The 21,459-nt window shown below is 37.5% G+C and overlaps 1 protein-coding gene across 2 annotated transcripts in view; it reads left to right on the plus strand.

The window, feature by feature from the left end:
* The window catches only part of slit3 (slit guidance ligand 3), a 558,157-nt gene that overhangs the window by 234,109 nt on the left and 302,589 nt on the right, over nt 1–21,459 (plus strand). The window contains exon 1 of one of the 2 annotated variants that reach the window (XM_062970476.1): nt 1,483–1,577. The exons of the other annotated variant lie outside the window; for it this stretch is intronic. The gene's annotated coding sequence lies outside the window, so the exon portion shown is untranslated. Of the gene's footprint in view, nt 1–1,482; nt 1,578–21,459 lie in introns of those variants that run through there. 2 annotated transcript variants of the gene reach the window in all.

Below are 21,459 nucleotides of genomic sequence, written 5' to 3' on the forward strand. Positions count from 1 at the left end.
AGAATGAAGTTGATAGCATGAACACTTGTAGACTACGTCCTCTGATGCATGAAATGAGACACCTAGGAACACACCTTTATAGACAGTCTTTGTGTGTGAACAGCTGTAGAAATGCAAAACATGTGGGTATGGTGATGAGGTGACAAGTTCAGTTTTAACAATGGTTGCTGGGAAACAAGAACAGAGAGGAAGATGTTTCCTAATATTGAGCTGAGTGGTTAACCATATGAATGGTGAAGAGAGTATTGGAATGTCACAAGATCCTGGCTAGGAACCAGAAAAGAGATGTGACAAATTGGCCAAGTGGGTCCACATGAGGATCGATATTACTTCCAGTTTTGTTGAGACTGTGGGGTGAAGTTCTGACATTTCTCCAGCCAACCATCACTGGCCTATTAACTTGGAGAAGCTTGGTTGAAGGAACTCTTAGTACACAATGCATAGGATGCCCCTCCCCACACTATCCCAACTGAATCACTGTGAAAATCCAAAGTTAGTTAAGCTGTACTCTATCATGGGAGAAGAAAAACCTGTGTGATTGTGTATGAAAATCAGGTCCTAATGGAACAAGCGAGATTTGAGGACTTGTGCAAACAGCACCAGTATCTGTCATGGAATTCCCAGTGTTTTCCTGTTTTAAAATCCATCTTGTATAGCTTCTCAAAAGGAATATCTCATCAGAATGAAATGTAAGAACAAATTGCATATATACATGTTGTCTGCCAACTCCAACATTTTTAGAGTATTCATTCTATTTATTCAGAAAGGGATTTGGGTGGTGGAAGCAGGTGTAAACAGCATCTATTTATCTGAAATGTGCAGTCTATGAGAATAGGAGAATTGGCTGGGTTGAAATAGCAAATTTTGGTTGTTCAAATGTTACACCGTTCTATTCCACTAAACACTTTTTTTTTCCTTTTGGTGATGTTCATTTTTCTCTTACTATAAGTAACCTTACCTCATTATGGTTCAAATGTGCATCATCCTAATAGGACTTAGTATAATTACATTATTATAATAAATATTTTCATGAATTTGAAAGCTTGCCTGGTCAGGTTTCTTCGATGTGTTTGCTTGCTTCCAAATTCATAATATAAATGAAGCCACAATTGTTAATCACATTTTGGGGAACATCTACCATCATATAATAGAATTTTAGTTGTGTTGTATCCTGTACTATAAACTGTCATCATTGACTGATTAGAATTTCCCATAATTGAAATAATTATGAAAACTTTGGTTAATATTTCATAGGGTCAAGTTTGTTTTTCCAAAGATATGTTAGTTAAATTCATATTGGACTCTTAATTTAACAGAGTGGGTGGTAGAAAAATATCATTTTACACTTGAATGACAGTACATTTGGATGCCTGGACCTTAGTTTCTGCCAGTCTCCATAGATACCAAAGACAATACATTAGAACTGTTGCAGTGAAAGAAATATTATATTTCTGAATTTGACTCAAATGGAAATTGCCATGACGGACGCTTTGTTGCAGATGTTCTGAACAATTAATAATTCAGTTTTGTGTTCTGCATAATAGTGGGCAGGAAGGCTATGAAAGATCACACTTCAGGTAAGAATCATTTTTATATGTTAAAAAGATTGTAAGATTAGCTAAAGCAATGTATCAGTGCTTTGGTGAAACAATTAATCTTAAGCCATTCATTTTGCCAGATGAATAATATACTATATGCTTACCATTTGTAAGATCCAATCATTGTAGTTTGCCTTCAGGCTGTTTCCAATGTATAGCCACCCCAAGGCATAATGGAGTTTTCTTGGCAAGATTTGTTCAAAGGGGGTTTGTCCTTGCCTCTCAGAAGGTATGCCTTTTCCAAAGCCACTCAGGGTCTTTCTAGATGGGCCTTATATCCCAGGATCTGATCCCAGGTTTTCTGCTTTAAACTGGATTATATAAGTCCATACTGCCAGATAATCTGGGATAAACAGAAGATCTGGGATCAGATCCTGGGATATAGGGCCTGTCTTGAAATGCCCTCAGTGGACTTTCATAGTCCAACACAACTGCTATACCACACTGTCTCTCATAGATCCAGTTATAATGCCATGTAATTCCTGCATGTTTGCTTTCACTTTTGAGATAACTTTGCATTAACCAATGGTTCCTTTTTCACTGTTGAAGCATTAATCATAGGGTTGAATTTTGCTGTACATGAGCAAAATTCCATTCTTCTAGAAAATACACAGTGACAGGCTTTCTACCTGTAACTTGCCTGCCATGTCCAAACCTCTTCCACAACCTTCAGAGTTGTAGTGTATGGAAGAGCATGAATGACCCCCACCTTGTGCAATTGGAAATTTGGTAATTTTTGTATTCTCAAGTAATGAATCTTATTGGGTATCCCAACCAGAGTAGTCCTGTTGAGTCAAGTGTTGAATGTGAGTCAACACTCATGTAAATCCCATTGATTCAGTGGCTTTTCTCAGGTTGGGGCCACCAATAGAAGTCAAGCCAAAGTTTTTTGGAACCAGTGCAGCTTTTTCTCTGAAAGACTTAATCCTGCCTGAAGCCTAACAATTCCAAACATACATCCACCCTAGCTATCCATATGTGTGCCTTTTTAGTGCATAAATAGTGGACATGATGGTGGTGTTGGTGATAGTGGTGATGATGATGCATGCATGCATAACAATATAAAGACATACAACAACCAAGACATGACAAGCAGAAGATTCTTTTTTGGAAAAAAAAAACTTTTTTAAAAAAACCAGCAGAGGGCACCATAACTTGTGAGCACTGTTTTATCTTATGCCTTTAACATTTTAGAGAGAGAGAGAGAGATGGTTTTTTCCCCCTTCAAATTAACTGTGATGTTGTTTTCAGTGCTATGATAGGCTTGAATGATCAACAATGACATGATATTCCATCATCAGCTCAGAGTTATCCTTTCTTTATAGCAGAAAGCTCTTTCACTTATTTTTTTGGAGGTGGTGTATTTCTTTTTAAGGATTTGTGCTCCCTGCAGCAGAGAGTGAATTATGTGAATAGTTTTAAAATGGAAGATTGTTTAGTGGGTGGTTTTGCTTTGGAAGGAAGGAAGTTTCCTGATGATAGTTTTAAATGAGCTTTTTTTAAAAAAAGACTCACGGTATTTACATATTTGAGTGGCATAGCAACAGAGTACTTAACCTTTTTTTAAAAGCAAGAAACAAAGCTGGGTTGATTCTTAGTTTCACTATCATTTGAGGGAAGAACTTTCTCCCATTTCAGCTCTACTGGCATTCTTGCTGTTTCCACTGGCATTCTTGCTGTTTTTGTGATTAATATCTTAGTCATTAAAAAAGTCCAGAATAATTATCACAAGTATGTCAACACCAGAAAATATGGATCTAAGGATTAATTTGTTCTTAGATTTTTGTAGCTTTTCGTCCATGTGTTGGCACTGGTAATTCAAGGTGCATTTCTAGTCAACAGACCTGGATATAAACCTAGGAAAATGTTGTCCAACAAAAACTGGGGTTTACATCATGTTTCAAAATTATGCCTCATATTTACAGTGTGATTAAGAGTGCTGTTGTTTTAGTGATGCAAAAAACTGCATTCCATGTATCTTCATAGATAAATACATTTCTGTTTTGTCAAGTCTTCAGTTTGGATTCAGGCATTCAGAAGCTTGTGGTTAAAATGAATCAGCTATCCCTGACTGAACTCTGACAATCACACTCAGGGAACAAGGGAGCTGAACAAGCTAGTGCTGTATTTTCATTAAAATATTTTTCTAGTCGATTTCTAAAAATTGTGGGGGTTTATTTGCTAGCCTCACTGCTAGAGAGAGGAAGCAAGTTTGCAGACTATCCCCAACACCACCAGCACACAATGTTCTCCATTTTATTTGGTAATGGTTGCTGTTCTTGCACTTCCACCTGGTGCCAAAGCAATGCTGGGCTCAGGATTTTGCAGAAAATACAATAAAGCGCTACGTCACTTGCAGCAACCAAACAGCAACAAAGAAAGCAAAAAATATTGGGGAGCAGGGAGAAAGAACTTGTGGCGCCACTTTTGGGAATGGCAAGCCCCTTCTTTGCCCTATGAAACTCTTGGATAATTTCTCTTCCCATTTTGATGAAATGGTCATTCAGATTATTCTGCCCACAAGAAATATGGAGGATTTTAGTGTAGACAATTTCTGCATAGGTCTAGTGATTATGAAATCCCTCATCAGGACTTTCATTTTGGAACCTCTGATATACAACTAAAGCAGCTTTCATCGAGATCCTAGGGCTGTTGTCCAATAGATAATGTAGCCCTCTAGTGTTGTTTTCTCATTCTTTGTATTCTTTTTAACTAAAAAAAGTAAAATTGATGTAGTGGTGAGAAAACATAGGAACGCTCAAAGTAGAGGGTGATGACAATTGGTCTGCCAGTAAAATATCTGAACGAGGCAGAGTAGTTCTGTAATCTGGAAGCAGACACAAATCATAAACAGCATTTAAAAGATGGTTTAGAAAGCCTTCCCCAGACTTGGTTCATAAACAGTTTGATACAAAAATCAAAACACATGCAAATTCTCAACATTAAATAAAATAGAATGGAAGAAACTGTCATCCAGCTTCATTTGCTCCCCACTGTTCCTGGACTACTGCTCCCATGATCCCTCAGCCTCAAGAGGTTTAGTTCTCATGGAAGTTGCAGTCCAACAAGACTTGGAGGGCTATAGTTTTGCTTCCCTACGCTACTGAGAGTGCAATTCTATGTTACAGTCCAAACCACTAATAACCTTACTGATAACAGCATATAAAACTATAAAGTAACTTCAGTTGGCTCAGTCTGAAAATACAAATTCCAAAGCTTTATGTCTGTGATTTAATGATCAAAATTGATAGGATGCTAGGTTGCTCTATTAACAATGTAGAGTAATGGGTTTTTTTTTAAGAGTAATATTTGGTCAGGTAAATTTGTTTTATGCTAAGGATAAAAGGCAAGAAAGACTGGACAGCTGTTCTGTATTTATTCCCATGATGGAATGTGTTAGTTTTGTACTTCCAATGGAATGTGAAAAGATAAAACCAGCAATCTGCAGAAGTATTCATTTGCACGAATGGCCTCCAATGCAAGCAGTGGAGACCTGGCAGACCTTGCTGGCACACTTGGGAATGGGATCCCACGTGCCTCTTAGGCCGTGCCACTCCCACGTATGATGTGCTGTTTCTGGCAAGTCGGCTTTGGGAATAAGGGGTGGTGGTGGCAGAAACCTCTAAAGGAGTACAGTTGATTTCATTTCAGTGGAAACACTCTTGGCATATAGTTGGAATTTATTGGGGAGAACGTAGGGTTCAGCTTATATCTTCAATTTAATAGCCCGAAAGAATGGGAAAATTTGAAACAAAGTTTGTTTCCACAGCTCAAGCACGCTCCCCTGCTGCAACCTGATCTGTTTCCCTGAAGCAGAACACAAGTTATAGCCATCTCATAATATGGGAAAACTAAATCTAATATGTGCCACAGTTTGTGCTTACTTGCTGTAACCATGATTCAAGTGCAAGTGCTAAGACTATGTGGATGCAGCCAGAAATGTCTTTGGCTCTTTGATGAATGAGGTACATTTCAGATGTTGGACCTAGAATACATGGGTAAGCAGAAAAGGGAAGTAGTTTCATATGAAACTTCATTGTGAGTAGTCTATAAGAAATCTGGCTGTTTCTTTTCCTGCTCTAGGTGTTTGGTTGAATAGAAATTTTCACTTACATTGCCTCACTTCAAAACTATCATTAGTTTTGTTTATGAGCCTTCCTTTTATCATAATGTGATTATTTATTCAATTGTGACATGCTTTTTTAAAAAACACTTGTAAAACATAATATTTTGAATTACATGAGGCTGCTTTGAATCTCATTTAAATACTCAAAATGGTAATTAATTACACAAGTAACATCATGTAGAACACAGTGCTTCTCTAGGTTTTGAATGTGTTTTCCATCTCTAAGTCATAACTACAGTGGTACTGCTAACACTGGTGCTAGCAGTTCTCCTGTGGACCCTCTGATTTAACCCTTTCCCTTTCCCTTTCTGATTTTTCTTTTGGATTTTGGAAGCAGGGATCAACCCTGGTTGGTTGATGGGAGACTATCAATAAAATACCAGATTCTAAAGGCTGTGTTTCAGAGGAAGGAATTGACAAAACCACCTCTGAATATTCCTTGCATAAGTAAATCCTGAGAAATTATAAGTCGACAGGCAAACTGAAGGCAAATATATATATGCACCCCCCTATTTTCTCCCCTCCATTTTTTGAAATATTTAAATGTTTAGATGTAACAACAGAGCAAGGCTGCAGTTGTCCTCAACATGTTTCTGGATTTATACAGCCATCTAGAAGCTGTAAGGCTCCAGACTTGACCTGTTAGTCAGGCATTAGCCATATGTTGCACTGGGAATGACACAATATCTGCTCCTATCTGTAGCTAAGGAGCATTCTTCCCATGGTTAAGGCAATAAGAGGAACACATAACAATTTCTTGAGTCTAAATTGTTTTTTTAAAGTGGCATTTAGGATATGAATTAAAAATAAACCTCTAAAAATCAGGGGAAATAATGCATCCCTGTGCCCCTGAAGTTGTGGAACTTTAAGTTGCAGCATGCTTCATCTCTGACTGTGCTAACAAGACCTATTGCCATTTGCAATCTGACTACATCTGTAGGGATTAGATCCCTTGCCTAATCATACTAGAGTAGACCACCAGACTCAATTATTTTATGGTAAGTCGCTACTTTGGTCAGTCACATTGATTAAATGGCTGTATTTGGGTTGGGAGTTGACATTGGGTTAGGCTACTAAGATACATTTGTCTACAGAAAAACAAAGTGCTGCAAATTCTGCAGGGATTAATACTTTCTTCCCCTGAATTTTGAATTCGGTGCATCAGAAGATACAGTCCTTCAGAATGGTTATTACTTATGTCATTGTGATATACAATATAGTGGTCTGTGCAACAATCCACCATGGTGTGATATAGGTTTTATGTGGACTCTGCGACTTCTCAATCCTACATGATAGCAAAGGTGTGTGATAGATGATTCTGCTGGTACATCTGCCATGCAGTAATGCTACATGCTGCATTATTTTCTTTAGCAGTGAGTTTCACCCTTAGCATTGGAAACAACAAAATAATTATATTTTATAGGGGCATGCCTGCCACAAGGACTTCTTATGATGACGTTTTCCAAATCTGCCTTGGATATTTCAGGTGTGGAACAGTCAAATTAGGATCTGTTTTCAGGGACTTGAGCAGATTGCCTCAGGAGCCTGCCATGTTCTAATTTCCACCACAGTACATTGTCTTCTCATTTTAGACTCCTGTACTAAGGTCCAAACTGACAAAGCTATTGCATGCAACATAAACTCTCACATCTGTAATTGTGGTTTGACAGTTACATTTTTTATTTTGGTTTGTTTCCCATTGTGTGTGAATGTTTGTGTGATGAGCAACAACACCAAACAATGAAAATGGCATGAACACTTTATGATCTTACTTCCCATCCCCACCATCCACCTTTGTTTTTAAAAATTGTAACTCAAAGAAATTAAATAGCCATTTCCACACATTGCTTGGCAACTGTAGAAACATTTGCACATAATAACATCTGCACCTGCCATATAATTGCAGTTTTCTATCTTATTTTTCATGTTCATTCATATTGATTTTGAACAGAAACAGGACATTTAGAAATTGGCTCATGCTTGCTTGCTAGTTCTCTGGTCTATGACTTGTAAAACTTGGTGGAAATAAGTGCATTAATGTGGGAAAATATAGAGATATTAATAACAGACTACATGTTCTAACCTAACAGGATAAAATAGGTTGGAGCAGATGGAGCAAATTAGGAACAGGAAAATGTTCTTATGCTCAAACTTATTATGCATCTAGAAATATGGCTACTGCAGATGTGCAATGCTATTAAAGTTCAGTATTATTGATTCATTGCATTCCAAGCTGATTGATTATTTGTGTGTACTAAGATTTAAGCCAGGGATTCAGATCTCTGGCCATGCAGATGTTGTTAGATTACAATTACAGTAGAGTCTCACTTATCCAACATTCACTTATCCAATGTTCTGGATTACCCAACGCATTTTTGTAGTCAATGTTTTCAATACATCGTGATATTTTGGTGCTAAATTCGTAAATACAATAATTACTACATAGCATTACTGCGTATTGAACTATTTTTTCTGTCAAATTTGTTGTCTAACATGATGTTTTGGTGCTTCATTTGTAAAATCATAATCTAACTTGATGTTTAATAGGCTTTTCCTTAATCCCTCCTCATTATCCAACATATTCGCTTATCCAACATTCTGCCAGCCCATTTATGTTGGATAAGTGAGACTCTACTGTACTATCAAACCTAGCCAGAATATATTGTATATACTCAAGTATAAGCCAACCCAAATATATGCCGAGACACCTAATTTTACCACAAAAAACTGGGAAAACTTATTGACTCGAGTATAAGACGAGGGTGGAAAATGCAGCAGCTACTGATAAATTTAAAAAATAAAAATAGATACCAATAAAATTACATTAATTGAGGCATTGGTAGGTTAAATGGTTTTGAATATTTAATATTCAGAATATTAAAACTGTAATCTAAGATAAGACTGTCCAACTCTGATTATCCATATACTCGATTATAAGCCAACCCAAATATAAGCTGACCCGGACTCTCACTTGAAAATAAGACAAGGGGCTTTTCCAGCCCTCAAAAGAGGCTAAAAAACTCAGCTATACACAAGTATATATGGAACTGCAACTTCCATCAAACCTGGTGAGGGATGTTAGTAACTTCAACCAATGATGCTTGGGGGGCCTGAGTTGTCCAGACCTACTTTAGCATTGATCTTTTGAAAAGGCCAGGAAATCTCAACATTTTTGACAATAATGCCAATAATTGCCCTGCTAGACACTTGCATGCCATAATGGCTTTTATGATCTTGGTATTATTTTATTTATTTATAAGATCAATTTCCTGTTTTTCTCCCAATCGGTGACCCAAGGGAGTTCACAACCTAGTTCAAAACGGTATGTAAAATCATAACTAAATCCAACCCATTTCAAATCATAACTGTAAAACAAACCTGTTTCAAACCATAATTGTAAAACAAACCAATTTCAAAACTAATCTTTTAAAGGATTGCTTTAAAACAATTTAGTATAAATAAAACCATCAACAACATGTTCTTCCACACTATCTTCCTTTTATACTTAAAATGAACTGGTTGATGTGTAATCTTGCCAGATTTGTAAGCTGCCTTGAGTCCCTCGTACTTCATCCTGAAACTGAATACAATATTTTTTTTAAAAACGCTTAATGGGGTTGACCTGTGTATGGTTATGGAAGAGGGAGTGGAGATGGAAGGAGGCTCCCTTCCCCCCATCCCAAATGCCCAGAAGCCACTCTAAAGCACCATAGCTAAAATAAAATATGTGGAGTATCCCTTATCCATAATGCTTGTGACAAGAAGTGGTTTGGATTTTTTTAAGAAGTTTTTGAATATTTGCATAAACACAGTGTGATATCTTGGATATGGGGCCACATCTAAGCACAAAATGTATTTTTTCATATATACTTTATATGCGTAACCCAAACGTAGATTTATGCCAATTCTGAATGTTAAAACTGTAATCTAAGATAAGATTGTCCAACTCTGATTACCTATATACTCGATATACTCTATATGCCAATTTTTAAAAATAATTTTGTGTATGAAACAAAGTTTGTGAACTCTGAATGATCAAAAAGCAAAGGTGCCAATATTTCAGCCAGTAATGCGGCTATGTTTTGTATTTTGGAACATTTCAGATTTCAGTTTTCCGGATAAAGAATATTCAAACAGTGGTCAGTTTAATATTTCATGTCTGCCACTAATGTTAACAAAACATATGTGCATGTTTTCACTTTCACTGACTTTTAGCCTATCCCAAGGGTGTTGGACATATTTTGTGTTGTTAGTCACGGTGCACTCCAGTGTTGGAAGCAAACTGGGATAGTAAAGGTAAAGGTTTCCCCTGATGTTAAGTCCAGTCATGTCTGACTCTGGGGGTTGGTCCATTTCTAAGCCGAAGAGCCGGCGTTGTCCGTAAACACCTCCAAGGTCATCTACTCACATTGGCATGTTTTCGAACTGCTAGGTTGGCAGAAGCTGGAGCAACAGTGGGCGCTCACTCCGCTCCCGGGATTTGAACCTGGGACCTTTCTGTCTGTAAGTTCAGCAGCTCAGTGCTTTAACACATCTTCGCCACCAGGGCTCCTGCAAACTGGGATACAAGGCCATTAAAAACATGGCCTTGTATGATTGGCAGTGGGCTGACCATCACCCTTTCTTCTCTTTTGTGTAGTTTATTATTAGGCTCTGTTATCTTCTAAGATGAGTGTTTCACTTCTCTCACACTTTTTTATAAAGCAAAAAGTGTCACAATCATCGCCATGACTTATCATAGGAATTGTTCTGTGGAGTAATTAATAACAGCATCCCTAATCTCAAGTACATAGTTTTAATGGACAGGTATGATAGGAGCCATAGCTAAGTTCTGATAATCTTTTTCCTTCCAGGGAGGAAATATCAACTTTTCCTTTGGAGCCAGGAAAAGTACAGATTACCCTGCCTTTATCTCTTCTCTGGCAAGTCTCTAGAGACAAGGAAGATAAGCCTCTTTTTCCCAGCCAGTCCACAAAATCAAGGATCTTTCTTTTTCTCCTCCAGTAGCTTTTCCTACTACTATGAAAACCTGGGCAAAGAGAAGCCCCCTTGTCACTAGCATAGATATAAAAGGCCTCATGGGAACCAATTGCCTACACATCATGACGACAGAAGATGTCCTGGATCTAAGCATTGCGAGTCTCTTGTATATTATAGAGAAGTTATGCTACCAGTATTGGGCTTCTTATTGTTACCTATAATACTCCATTCTTTTCTTTTTTTGAAAAAGGAATACTACAGCATTTTTCTAACTGCTGTATTTAAATAATAAATATAACAGTTTGATAGTACATTTTGATTTTTCTTCACCAAGTCAGCCATTGATAATTGTCTTTTAAAAAATTAATGAAGTACCAGTCTTCATGGCAAGGAAATGGTCCCTTTGTAGGTCTTCTATTCTCACTGCTTTGTCACACACGCCTCCGGAATCACCGCAGATCACAAGAATCCTGGCAGCACCCGCCCAGGAGGCCTGGGAACCTATTGCCCCACGCCTCACACCGTTCTGACTTCTTCCCTCCCTCATGGTAGGAAGCATCTGCTGGCTGGCTTGCTCCATTGAGGGCAATGCAACACGGGAAGCCTCCCATGTTGCTGCCGGTAGCTTTTTTCGGCAGCGACTCTGGTTCCACCACAGTTTTGTCCCAGAACTACCCCAGAAGTACTTCTTCCACATGTAGTGGCAGCTAGCAGGCTCCGTGGCAAAGTTATGGCAGAAATGGAGTTGCCGCCAAAATTTGCCACGTATGATGAGGTCATTAGTATGCTAATCCTTCATTTATAGGCAAACAATAAGTATGAGAAGATTGAAAATGAATGGCCAAGCACTTCAAATTACTCCCTTTAAAAATAATGTTCCTCTCACTCCTTTTCAAAAAGGTATTCACAATAATGAAATGTAAGAGGCCTTCCTGGTTTTGTTCTGAGTGGCTTTTGTGGCATAATTTGGAACATGCTGTGGAAGTCCTATTTAGGTATCTTATGAAAATCTGAACATAAATTGCAGAACTTATTTTGTTATGCTGGAATCCCTGTACTAAAGAAAGTAACCCTCTCAAATTCTGGTTGGAAAATAATATGAACTTCGTCTGTGTCGTTGTTTCAAAAAATTCAGTTATGCTTAATCTGATACAAATTATTGTGGCGAGGGGTATCGCCTATTAACAAGCGTTTCATATTCAGAGCACATGTTCCTAGTTCTAATCGAGTACCACCTTGCTTTTCTGTTCTTTTTTTCTTTTTCACTCCTTGAAAGGTAATAAAAACCAGTGATCCTATCTCATAATCAATACAGCATATATCCAGTCACCTCTTGTATATGATGTTCTGATATTTCTCTGATAAGAACACAGCCTTCACTTTCCATGTGAAGGTTACTGAATATTTCACTGATATGCTAGAGAACTTTTGAAGGGTGATTTATGTCAAAGAAAGTTGGAGAAAATGCCATTCAAGGGGGACAGTGTATTTAATATTTTAATGAGCCTGACAAATGTAAAATAGGGTAAGTAGTTACTGTAGTTGGATGAATTTAGTGTAAGAGTAGCCTAGTTTTTAAGTTGGGCAAAAGGTATATTGAGTGACTAATTCTGTCTGTAATACCTTGGATTGATCATTTTGCATGTGAATTAACAATTTTCTTTTCCCTCCCTAAATTATATTGCACAGACTTTTGAGATGGAGCCTATTATTGTTTTACCACCATTTTTGGCAACGTACTATACAAGGTTGTGTTGTATAGATCAAAATTAAAGAGCCATTTTTGTAATTTGGAACAAAATTAGCACTTTATTATTATAAATGGATTGCTTTTATTATTTTAAGCACATTATCATGCTGTGTGAAAGTGTGAATACATAATATATTAAAACATTTATAGCTTCCCTTCCTTCCATAACATCATCAAGGGGTAGAATATAATCTAATAATTTTGTTGTAGTGGAAAGGGCAGTGGCATACAAGATTTCTGAGAACTTTCTGATCTTGTACAAGGAGGTACTGGCTCTCTATTTGTACAACATCGAAGAAAGTACTGTATTTATTTTTTATTTATGCTTTTAAAATTTATATATTGCCTTTCTCCTAGTATGGGGTCCAAGGTGGTTTTTAATTCTGTATTATGACAGCATAAATCACTACTAGGATTCCTGTTGCAATGTTTGGGAAATGACACATCTTTTATCACTCTTCCCTTCTCTCATGTCCCGCATGGACCTGGAGCTGATAGAGGGAGCTCATCTGCTCATCCATTTTCTTGAATCTAAGGTTAGCCCTGGTTTCAGTGACTTGTAAGTAAGGATTCCTCCTGTTAATCAGTAACAACACTGCTTTTCAGATCTACCCAGTCCACACACACAAAGAAGAAAGATTAAGAAGACAGTGTTATTAGGAGTTAGCTGCTAAAATGCTAAGTATGGAAGGCAATACCTGAACAGTTGAAGTCATAGGATGACAAGATCTTGATACAAGAAACACCTGAGCTACCCTCCCTCTTTCTCTTCGCTGAAATATGACTTAGTTTCCCAGAGGCATTTGAGTTATAGTAAGTAGTGTCAAAGTTGAAAATGAAATCTGATGAACTGTTCACAGTACCAGAGTGTTAAAGAAGGGAAGACGAATGACTTCTCAACATGTACATCATGCAGAAATGCACAGAGGAGGCAACATTCCAATTCACTCTGAATAAATGTCTTTCTCAGCATGACAAAGTACTAGAAGGAAAATAAGCCACTATCTTAGTAGTTTCATCTGTTCACTTAGTCCTTATACCAATTCCTCAATGTTTATGCGATATGCAAGCGTTTGCTGAAAGAGAATTGCCATTATAATGTGTAATTGTGAGTGCTTTGTCTACATTTCTACAGCAGTTGAGCATTATTTTCAAACATTTGAAGTGTAAAACTCTTATTTCATCTTTAGTGCATTTCGTTAATGATCTTGCAGGGTTGATATAAATTAAAAGTTAATGGATGTTCACATTCAGGACTTTCTTAATCTAGCTTCTAAATCTCCCTTTTAGTTCTTTTACTAAAATTATTGGGATTCTGTAAAGTTTCATGCACCCTGGGTGAGGAATGTAGAAAACCATTACCATATGTTGAACATTTTAAGATGCTTGTGATATCATCCTGTATGAACATGTTCAAAATGGATTCCAGATACTGCATTATTCTGCTTGGTCCAAAATTTAATATGGAATTGTATTTATATTCATGTGCCACATACACCAAAGTTATTTGACATATCTTAGGAAAGGTAAGAACTAATAGGGCTGTAGAGTTCTATGCTCTACTTAAGTTAATACAACCTTTTAACCACTTAGTTTAACTAGGTGTGCATAACCCTATCCTGATTTTTGTATTTATCTTTCTAAAGTCAGATGGCATGTCGGATGTTGAATATTTCTATATTTGTCTTCCATCTTGGAAACCCCCAAATGTGTGTTAGACCCACCAGAACTCTGTGAGATAGCGTAAGATGAACAAAGGCTATTTGTTCCAGGATACCAAATCAGCTTCAGAGTCCTGAAGGTGTATTTGGAAGTGACTTGTCACATAACTCTGGATTTGAAATTATCTCCTTTCTGGTTTGCTGGAGTACACAGGAATTGATGTTAAGTAGTTTTGTTACTTTATTAATACTGAAAAATAAATGAAAATCTGTGATTTTTTTCACTCTTTTTTAAACAACACTTCTATATACATTAATACTTCTATTTGTGAAACAGAGCAGTCCATGCCCTGCTTAACAATTATACTCACTGAACATCCTTGTGCGATCTGTTAACACCTTCGCCCCTTTCTTTCCTGTTTAACTTGTAAGGTATTTTGATGGCTTTCTTTTACTACCAGAAGAAACAATGTAGACAGCTAGTGATAAGAATGTACAAATAAACAGATTGACTTAAGGGTTGGTGTTCAAGACAGACATCAATTTAAAAAAAACATTTTGATGTCCTTGCTTTTCCTTTTCAATGAGTGCTGAATTGCTCCTGACCTTTGAGGTTGAAATCGTTTGTGCATATGAATGAATATGCACATGTTTAAAGTTATCATCCCATGAGTTTAAATAATAACACACCCCTTTGTTATCGTCATTGTGTGCCTTCAGGTCCTTATGGCTATTCTAAGGCAATTCTGTCCTTGGGTTTTCTTGGCAAGATTTGTTCGAAGGGGTTTTGTAATTGCCTTCCTCTGAAGCTTAGAGAGAGTGACTTGCCTTCAGTTACCCAGTAAATATCTATGACAGTGAGTGGTTTCAAACCTTGGTCTCCTTGAGAGCAAATCCTAGTTTATGGAGCTAGTCCTAGATCCAGACTCTGTGCATAATCTAGGATTTAATTCACTACAGCACAAATGACTCTCAAACAAAAAGAAAATGTTGAAACTTTCCTTCAATTATCTTCCTATGAAATAAAAAAGGTTTGGGCCAGACTTTAAAAAGGGCATCTAATGCTATTTCCCATAAACATGGCTAATAATTGCCACTGTAGGTGAATTTGCATACTAATGGAGGGGTGATGTTCCTCTCAGTGGTAAAAGCTTTCAAATACTAGTTCAGTATAGGATTTCATTATATCACCAATTTTAGCATCAGTTTTCGACTATCCTTCCATATCCAGAGCAGAACTGGGTCCGTATCACATGATTGTACACATAGGGTCCAATGCCCATATGGGATCCAATGCCCTAACAACTCCCATACTTTCAGAACTATAATGCTGTGAACTAACTCTTTAAGCTTGGTGCTGTAGATTAAAATTGTATTCAATTTAAGATGCCCTTAAAGCCATTTAATATGCTCTCCTTATTCTAGAAGCAATTATCACAACTCTTTGTTGCCTCCACTGACACCATAGAATCATAGAATCATAGAATAGTAGAGTTGGAAGAGACCACATGGGCCATCCAGTCCAACTCCCTGCTAAGAAGCAGTAAATTGCATTCAAAGCACCCCCGACAGATGGCCATCCAGCCTCTGCTTAAAAGCCTCCAAAGAAGGAGCCTCCACCACGGCCCCGGGGAGAGAGTTCCACTGTCAAACAGCTCTCACAGTGAGGAAGTTCTTCCTGATGTTCAGGTGGAATCTCCTTTCCTGTAGTTTGAAGCCATTGTTCCGTGTCCTAGTCTGCAGGGCAGCAGAAAACAATCTTGCTCCCTCCTCCCTATGACTTCCCTTCACGTATTTGTACATGGCTATCATGTCTCCTCTCAGCCTTCTCTTCTGCAGGCTAAACATGCCCAGCTCTTTAAGCCGCTCCTCATAGGGCTTGTTCTCCAGACCCTTAATCATTTTAGTCGCCCTCCTCTGGACGCTTTCCAGCTTGTCAACATCTCCCTTCAACTGTGGTGCCCAAAATTGGACACAGTATTCCAGGTGTGGTCTGACCAAGGCAGAATAGAGGGGGAGCATGACTTCCCTGGATCTAGACGCTATTCCCCTATTGATGCAGGCCAGAATCCCATTGGCTTTTTTAGCTGCCGCATCACATTGTTGGCTCATGTTTAACTTGTTGTCCACGAGGACTCTAAGGTCTTTTTCGCACACACTGCTGTCAAGCCAGGCGTCCCCCATTCTGTATCTTTGATTTCCATTTTTTCTGCCGAAGTGAAGTATCTTGCATTTGTCACTGTTGAACTTCATTTTGTTAGTTTTGGCCCATAGCAAAATCATGCAACATGTCATTTCCTAATTGGTTCTATCATAAAAACATAGAAAAAGTTTATTAAATTGCAAAAACTTTATTTTTGTGGGACAACCTGCAGCACATTTTGCTATCGTTTTTCAATGACTATCTCATCGAGTCTCAACCAATTCAACATAATTTGTGGCAGCCACAAAAACAAAGTTTCTGGAGTAGAAAAACTACTTTCAAAGTAAGTACTGCACAATTAAACAGGAAATAACACTTTCAAATCAGGAACAAATATTTTTTTCAAATTTTGTCACATAGTGTTTCTGCTCAATGATGATGAGATTCAAGATGATGCCACCCCTGAAGCACTTTGTTTAAATAAAACACTAACTTCCAAGTTCCTGATTGTATATGTGTGGATGTATGGCAATCCCACGAATTTCATTGGGTTTTCTTAGGTAAGGAAAGCTCAGGTGTACTTTTCTCAGTTACTTTTTCTGAAATGTAGCCCATATCAACTCATATTTGTTGATGGTCTCTCATCCAAGTGCTAACCAAGTGCTAGTTTTCAAGATCAAATGGGACCTGATATCTTTAGGATATTTAGACCTTTTAGTTCCTGATTATTGTATCTGAAAGTAAGGAAGTGCTATTTTTCGCAAACCCCAAATTAATACTTTCAGAACTAGGCGACGACACCAAGAGACCAAAGTTAGACTCTGCATCCAGGCAGGCCCGAAACTGAGTGGGTGGCCTTGGGCAAGGCAGACCCTGTCAGCCTTTAAGGAGGGTAATAGCAAACCATCTCTGAATGAATTAAAGTTGATTTGAAGCCACACAATAGCAACAAAATGAATACACTCAACTAAACATGTGTTTTCTAGAATTATGCTGCATTTCTTGTTTTGTATGTGGGGGTAAGTTGTTATTTCTTAATTGGTAATAAATTCATATGGCAGTTTTTCAGTCTTCTTTAACACTGAATCTAATCTCTGAAGCCTTATAATTTTTAAGGTGAAATGGAATAGCAACCTAACTGATTTTAAAATAAACTCAGGTGTTGTAATTAAATCTTTATATTGATTTCACGAAACACAATAAACTCATGATTTCAGTAGCATGCTTTCAGAAATGACTCAGTTGGCAGTCCAGGGAAATTGAAGAAAGTTTAATTTATTAGAGAAGATTGCTGATTATATGAAGGTACTTGTAAACATGCAGATGAACTGGGTTAATGAGGCCATTTTGTGGTTTATAGTAGAACACAGTTTGTATTTGGAAGGTAAGATTAATGAAGGATGGCAAAATTGCACAATCAGCATTTTCCTGCAAAGCAGGAGGGGAGGAGAAGAGCAACATGTTGGCCTTTTGGCCCTTTAGTGAAAGGTTACAAAAGTGTGAGATACTTCCATGGGGGGCAAACTAAGGGGGAGAGGAGGCTCCCTGGTTTTTTAAAGAGATCCTTGAGCAGCTCATTGGGAGAGTCTGCTGAAAGGAATAATAAGGCGAGTTAAGAGAAATGGTACCAGATGTGGCTGAAATGCCAACAATCAGCTAAAAATGAAAACATACATAAAGATTCAGTAATAAAGTTGTTACAGCTGTAATGCTAGGAATCATAAGAAAAAATATGAGGTTTTTCATTTAGCTGCAGATAAATCAAAACCTGGCACACATGGAAATAGGCCTTTTGCCCCTTTCCATGTAGCACTCCATGTAAATTAAATAATTTATCACTGTGAACAGGAAAAGTAAATTTTAAAAAGATGAAGCAAACTTTGTCATGGGTTTTCATGTGTGATGAATGTGCTTATGTTTCAAGAGTGCTATGCTTCAGGAATGTTTGTCAAACACATAAACAGCCATGTGTTCAATGACACTCAGTGCATGCTGTTCTTTTGCAAAAAGAACAAAAAAAAATCCCAGCATGGTTTTGGTCTGCTCTCTTGCTTAAAATTAATATACAGTGCAATCCCCTTATCCAAGGAGTCAATATCCAAAGTTTTGCATCCCCCCTGGAAGTGTTCACAGGCCTCTCTAAGCCCTCCAGTGTGAGTCTGTGGCATGCTTCAAGTCTATGTATAGTTAAACTGTAGGGTTCCCTATTAAACACAGTTTCAGGTATTCATGGGAAGATGTCTTGGAACAGAATAGGGAACAGTGAAGAAAGGAAGAGGGGAAAAATAGGACTGAGACCTTTTAAACGGGTGTTGCAGAGATAATGAATGTCACGAGATTATTCTTTTTTGTCCCTGTGTATTGGAATAAGGAAAGAGCAGCTCGTCGACTGCATGCAATAGCCCTCCCCACAATCCTCCCCAAAGTCCCAGGAACTCCCACAAATATATTCATAGGGAACAAAACATCAGCTAAAAAATACCTCAAAGTAACATTTTACGTCAAAAACTTCAAACTTTGAGAGTTTCAGCAACAGCAACAATGAAACTTCATGAAAAAAACAAAAACAAAGAAAGTAACAACCAGAAGTGACTTCTGGCTAGTTGTTGGAGAATAAGTTACACATGAAGACAATAAAATATTATGATATTCCCATTGCTTTTTGAGCAATTAATAGCTTCTTCTTTTTTCATCAACACAATCAGAGGTTTAAAACTTCAGCCAATCTTCTTCTAAAATACATGGTGCTCTATTATCCAACATATGTTTGCAGTATGATCTCTGATGCCTCCTAATATGAAAATCCATTAGGCATTTTTCATTCCATATACAACAGAAGTCTTTATTGTAAAATTTTGAGCATCACTTCATTTGTTTAGGTAGGAGATCATGATAGTGGCTCATGGTTATTATAATCTCTTGTGTCTGTTTTCTTGGAGATTTAAGTGTACATTGAGTGTTTCCAGTCTTTAATTTTGTTATTATGTGAATATGTAGGGATTCTATTGCTTGAAACAGCTCTTAGCATACCATTCATTCCTAATACCATAGAGGAGAGGGCAAACTAGTTGTCGCAAGCTCTGGAAACTAGTACATAGAGCAATGGATTCAAACTGCAAGAAGGACTTCCTGATGGTAAGAGCTGTTGGGCTGTCGACTATGCTGTCTGGGAGTGGGGTGGAGTCTCCTTCTCTAGAAGATCTTAAGCAGAGGCTGGATGTCTGTTCACCAGGAGTGCTTTGATGCTGCATTCCTGTGTGGCAGGGAGTTGGACAGGATGGCCCTTGTGGTCTTTTCCAACTCTTTGATTCTATCTGAACCCCTTTTCTACTTTTCTGGTCTCACCTTCAAATAATAATTCTTTAGAGAATTCTGTTGTCACTCTTTAATCTGTTTTATATATGTTTTTTTTTCAATTTATTACTTCCACCATCATTTTAATTTTCCCCCTGAATATGCAACATGCTTCCCTATTGGTCATGTAGCATCCTGGGTTTTGTATATATATATTTTTATTTAGCATATCTTAGAAAATGTTATCCTATCATTTCTTCTATTTCTTTGCATTGATTATTTTTGTTATTTCACCAATTATACAAGCTCCTGAATTGCTGCATTTTGACCCAATTTTTGCCACCTTTTATATTTGCTTCTCATCTGTACTTATACATTTGAAAAAATTCATCAGTAATCCATGGAGGATGTTGTTTCTTTTGGGTTATAGGTCATATCTTTTTGCATTCTTCTTTACTAACATCCTTGAGGTTCGTCCAGAATTTTTCTGCTTCCCAGTTAATTAAACATAGCTGTGGAAATCATTTCATTACATGATCTCCGCATTGTGTTGCGGGTGTGCACAACTGTGAGAGGTTAGGGGATCTCAGTAGTTCCCCTACGTTGCCACACACACTCAGCAATCCCCATTTTGCCTCCAAATGATCGCACTGCACTTTAGGAGCTATGGAGCATTTCCTGCCCAGGCATTCAACAAAGTCAGAAGTGACATCACAGAAGCAACAGAGTAGAAGAGTTGGTGCTTTTTTAAAAGGTTCTCCCAGGATGGACTAACTTCTTGTGTTTCATGACTCTACTCAGAAATGGTGGATGAGATTTAAGATGCAGAACTCATATTACCCATGGATGTCAGCTTAGGTTTTTTTGTGTTGATTTTTTGACTAAAATTTCTAGACTGATGCATGAGTATATACGATATTGGCTACTTCCTTACAGTCTAAAAGCTGACTTATAAACCATTCCTTTTTAGATGACAGGATCATTTTTAAGACTAGTTCCTATCATGTTCTAAAACCTGGTGGTAGTTGTGGGGTGATTATCCTATCCACATGAGGCTTGCTATCCCATGAACCATGGGATTACAAGCTGTAAAATCTTTAAGTATTGGACTTAAAATATAAGTTTTTTATCATGATATCTAAAAGTATATTTTAAAATTGTTTGGGAGTAGGAGAAATGCCACTTTTTAAAAGACCCACACTTTAGTGTGCCTTACAGACAAAAAAAATTGAATGGAAGCCAATTATTTGATCATTTAAACTCAAATGTAGATGTCTTGGAATTGATGAAATTGTGTTTATTTCATTAGACGTGGCTCTTTATCCATCCAGTTTTTGAAAATTATACCATAATTCCATAATCTGTATCTCTTTTGAATGGAGAAGGCTAAAATATGTGGCATATAATTTGTGCTTCATGAGAGAATAGGTAGTAAGTTCTGCTATGGCAAACAACTTGAGAACTGATTCTTGGAATCAAATTTGATTTAAATTGAATAACTAAATATTTGAATCAATGAATTCAAGTTGTTACTGATGGGAAACATCTTCACAGTGATATAGGTGTCCTCCGGCTTGTATGGGAAGTCCAAAAGAAGGAACAAAATGCTATATAATGATGGGGCAATCATGGAATAAGAATGAGCAATTATTCTGGCTACCTAAATGGAGTGGAAAAAATGGCAGCATAGCTTTAGGTAAGATGTTGCAGTTTGAGTACAGCTAAGGTAAAAAAGGTTTTAATGAAACGGTTCACCTGTGATCATACTCTTTTTCCCCTGGATGTCACTGTTGCTCCATGTAAATGAAGGGGAAATAACATTCATCTGCCTAGAGGATCTTGTGAAAAGGTTCTTCCTCCCTTTCGTACACCTGTTTAAAGCATGGTCAACATTTAATTCCAAAATC

Source organism: Anolis carolinensis, chromosome 2, assembly GCF_035594765.1.
Source record: "Anolis carolinensis isolate JA03-04 chromosome 2, rAnoCar3.1.pri, whole genome shotgun sequence".
NCBI classification, from domain to species: Eukaryota; Metazoa; Chordata; class Lepidosauria; order Squamata; family Dactyloidae; genus Anolis; species Anolis carolinensis.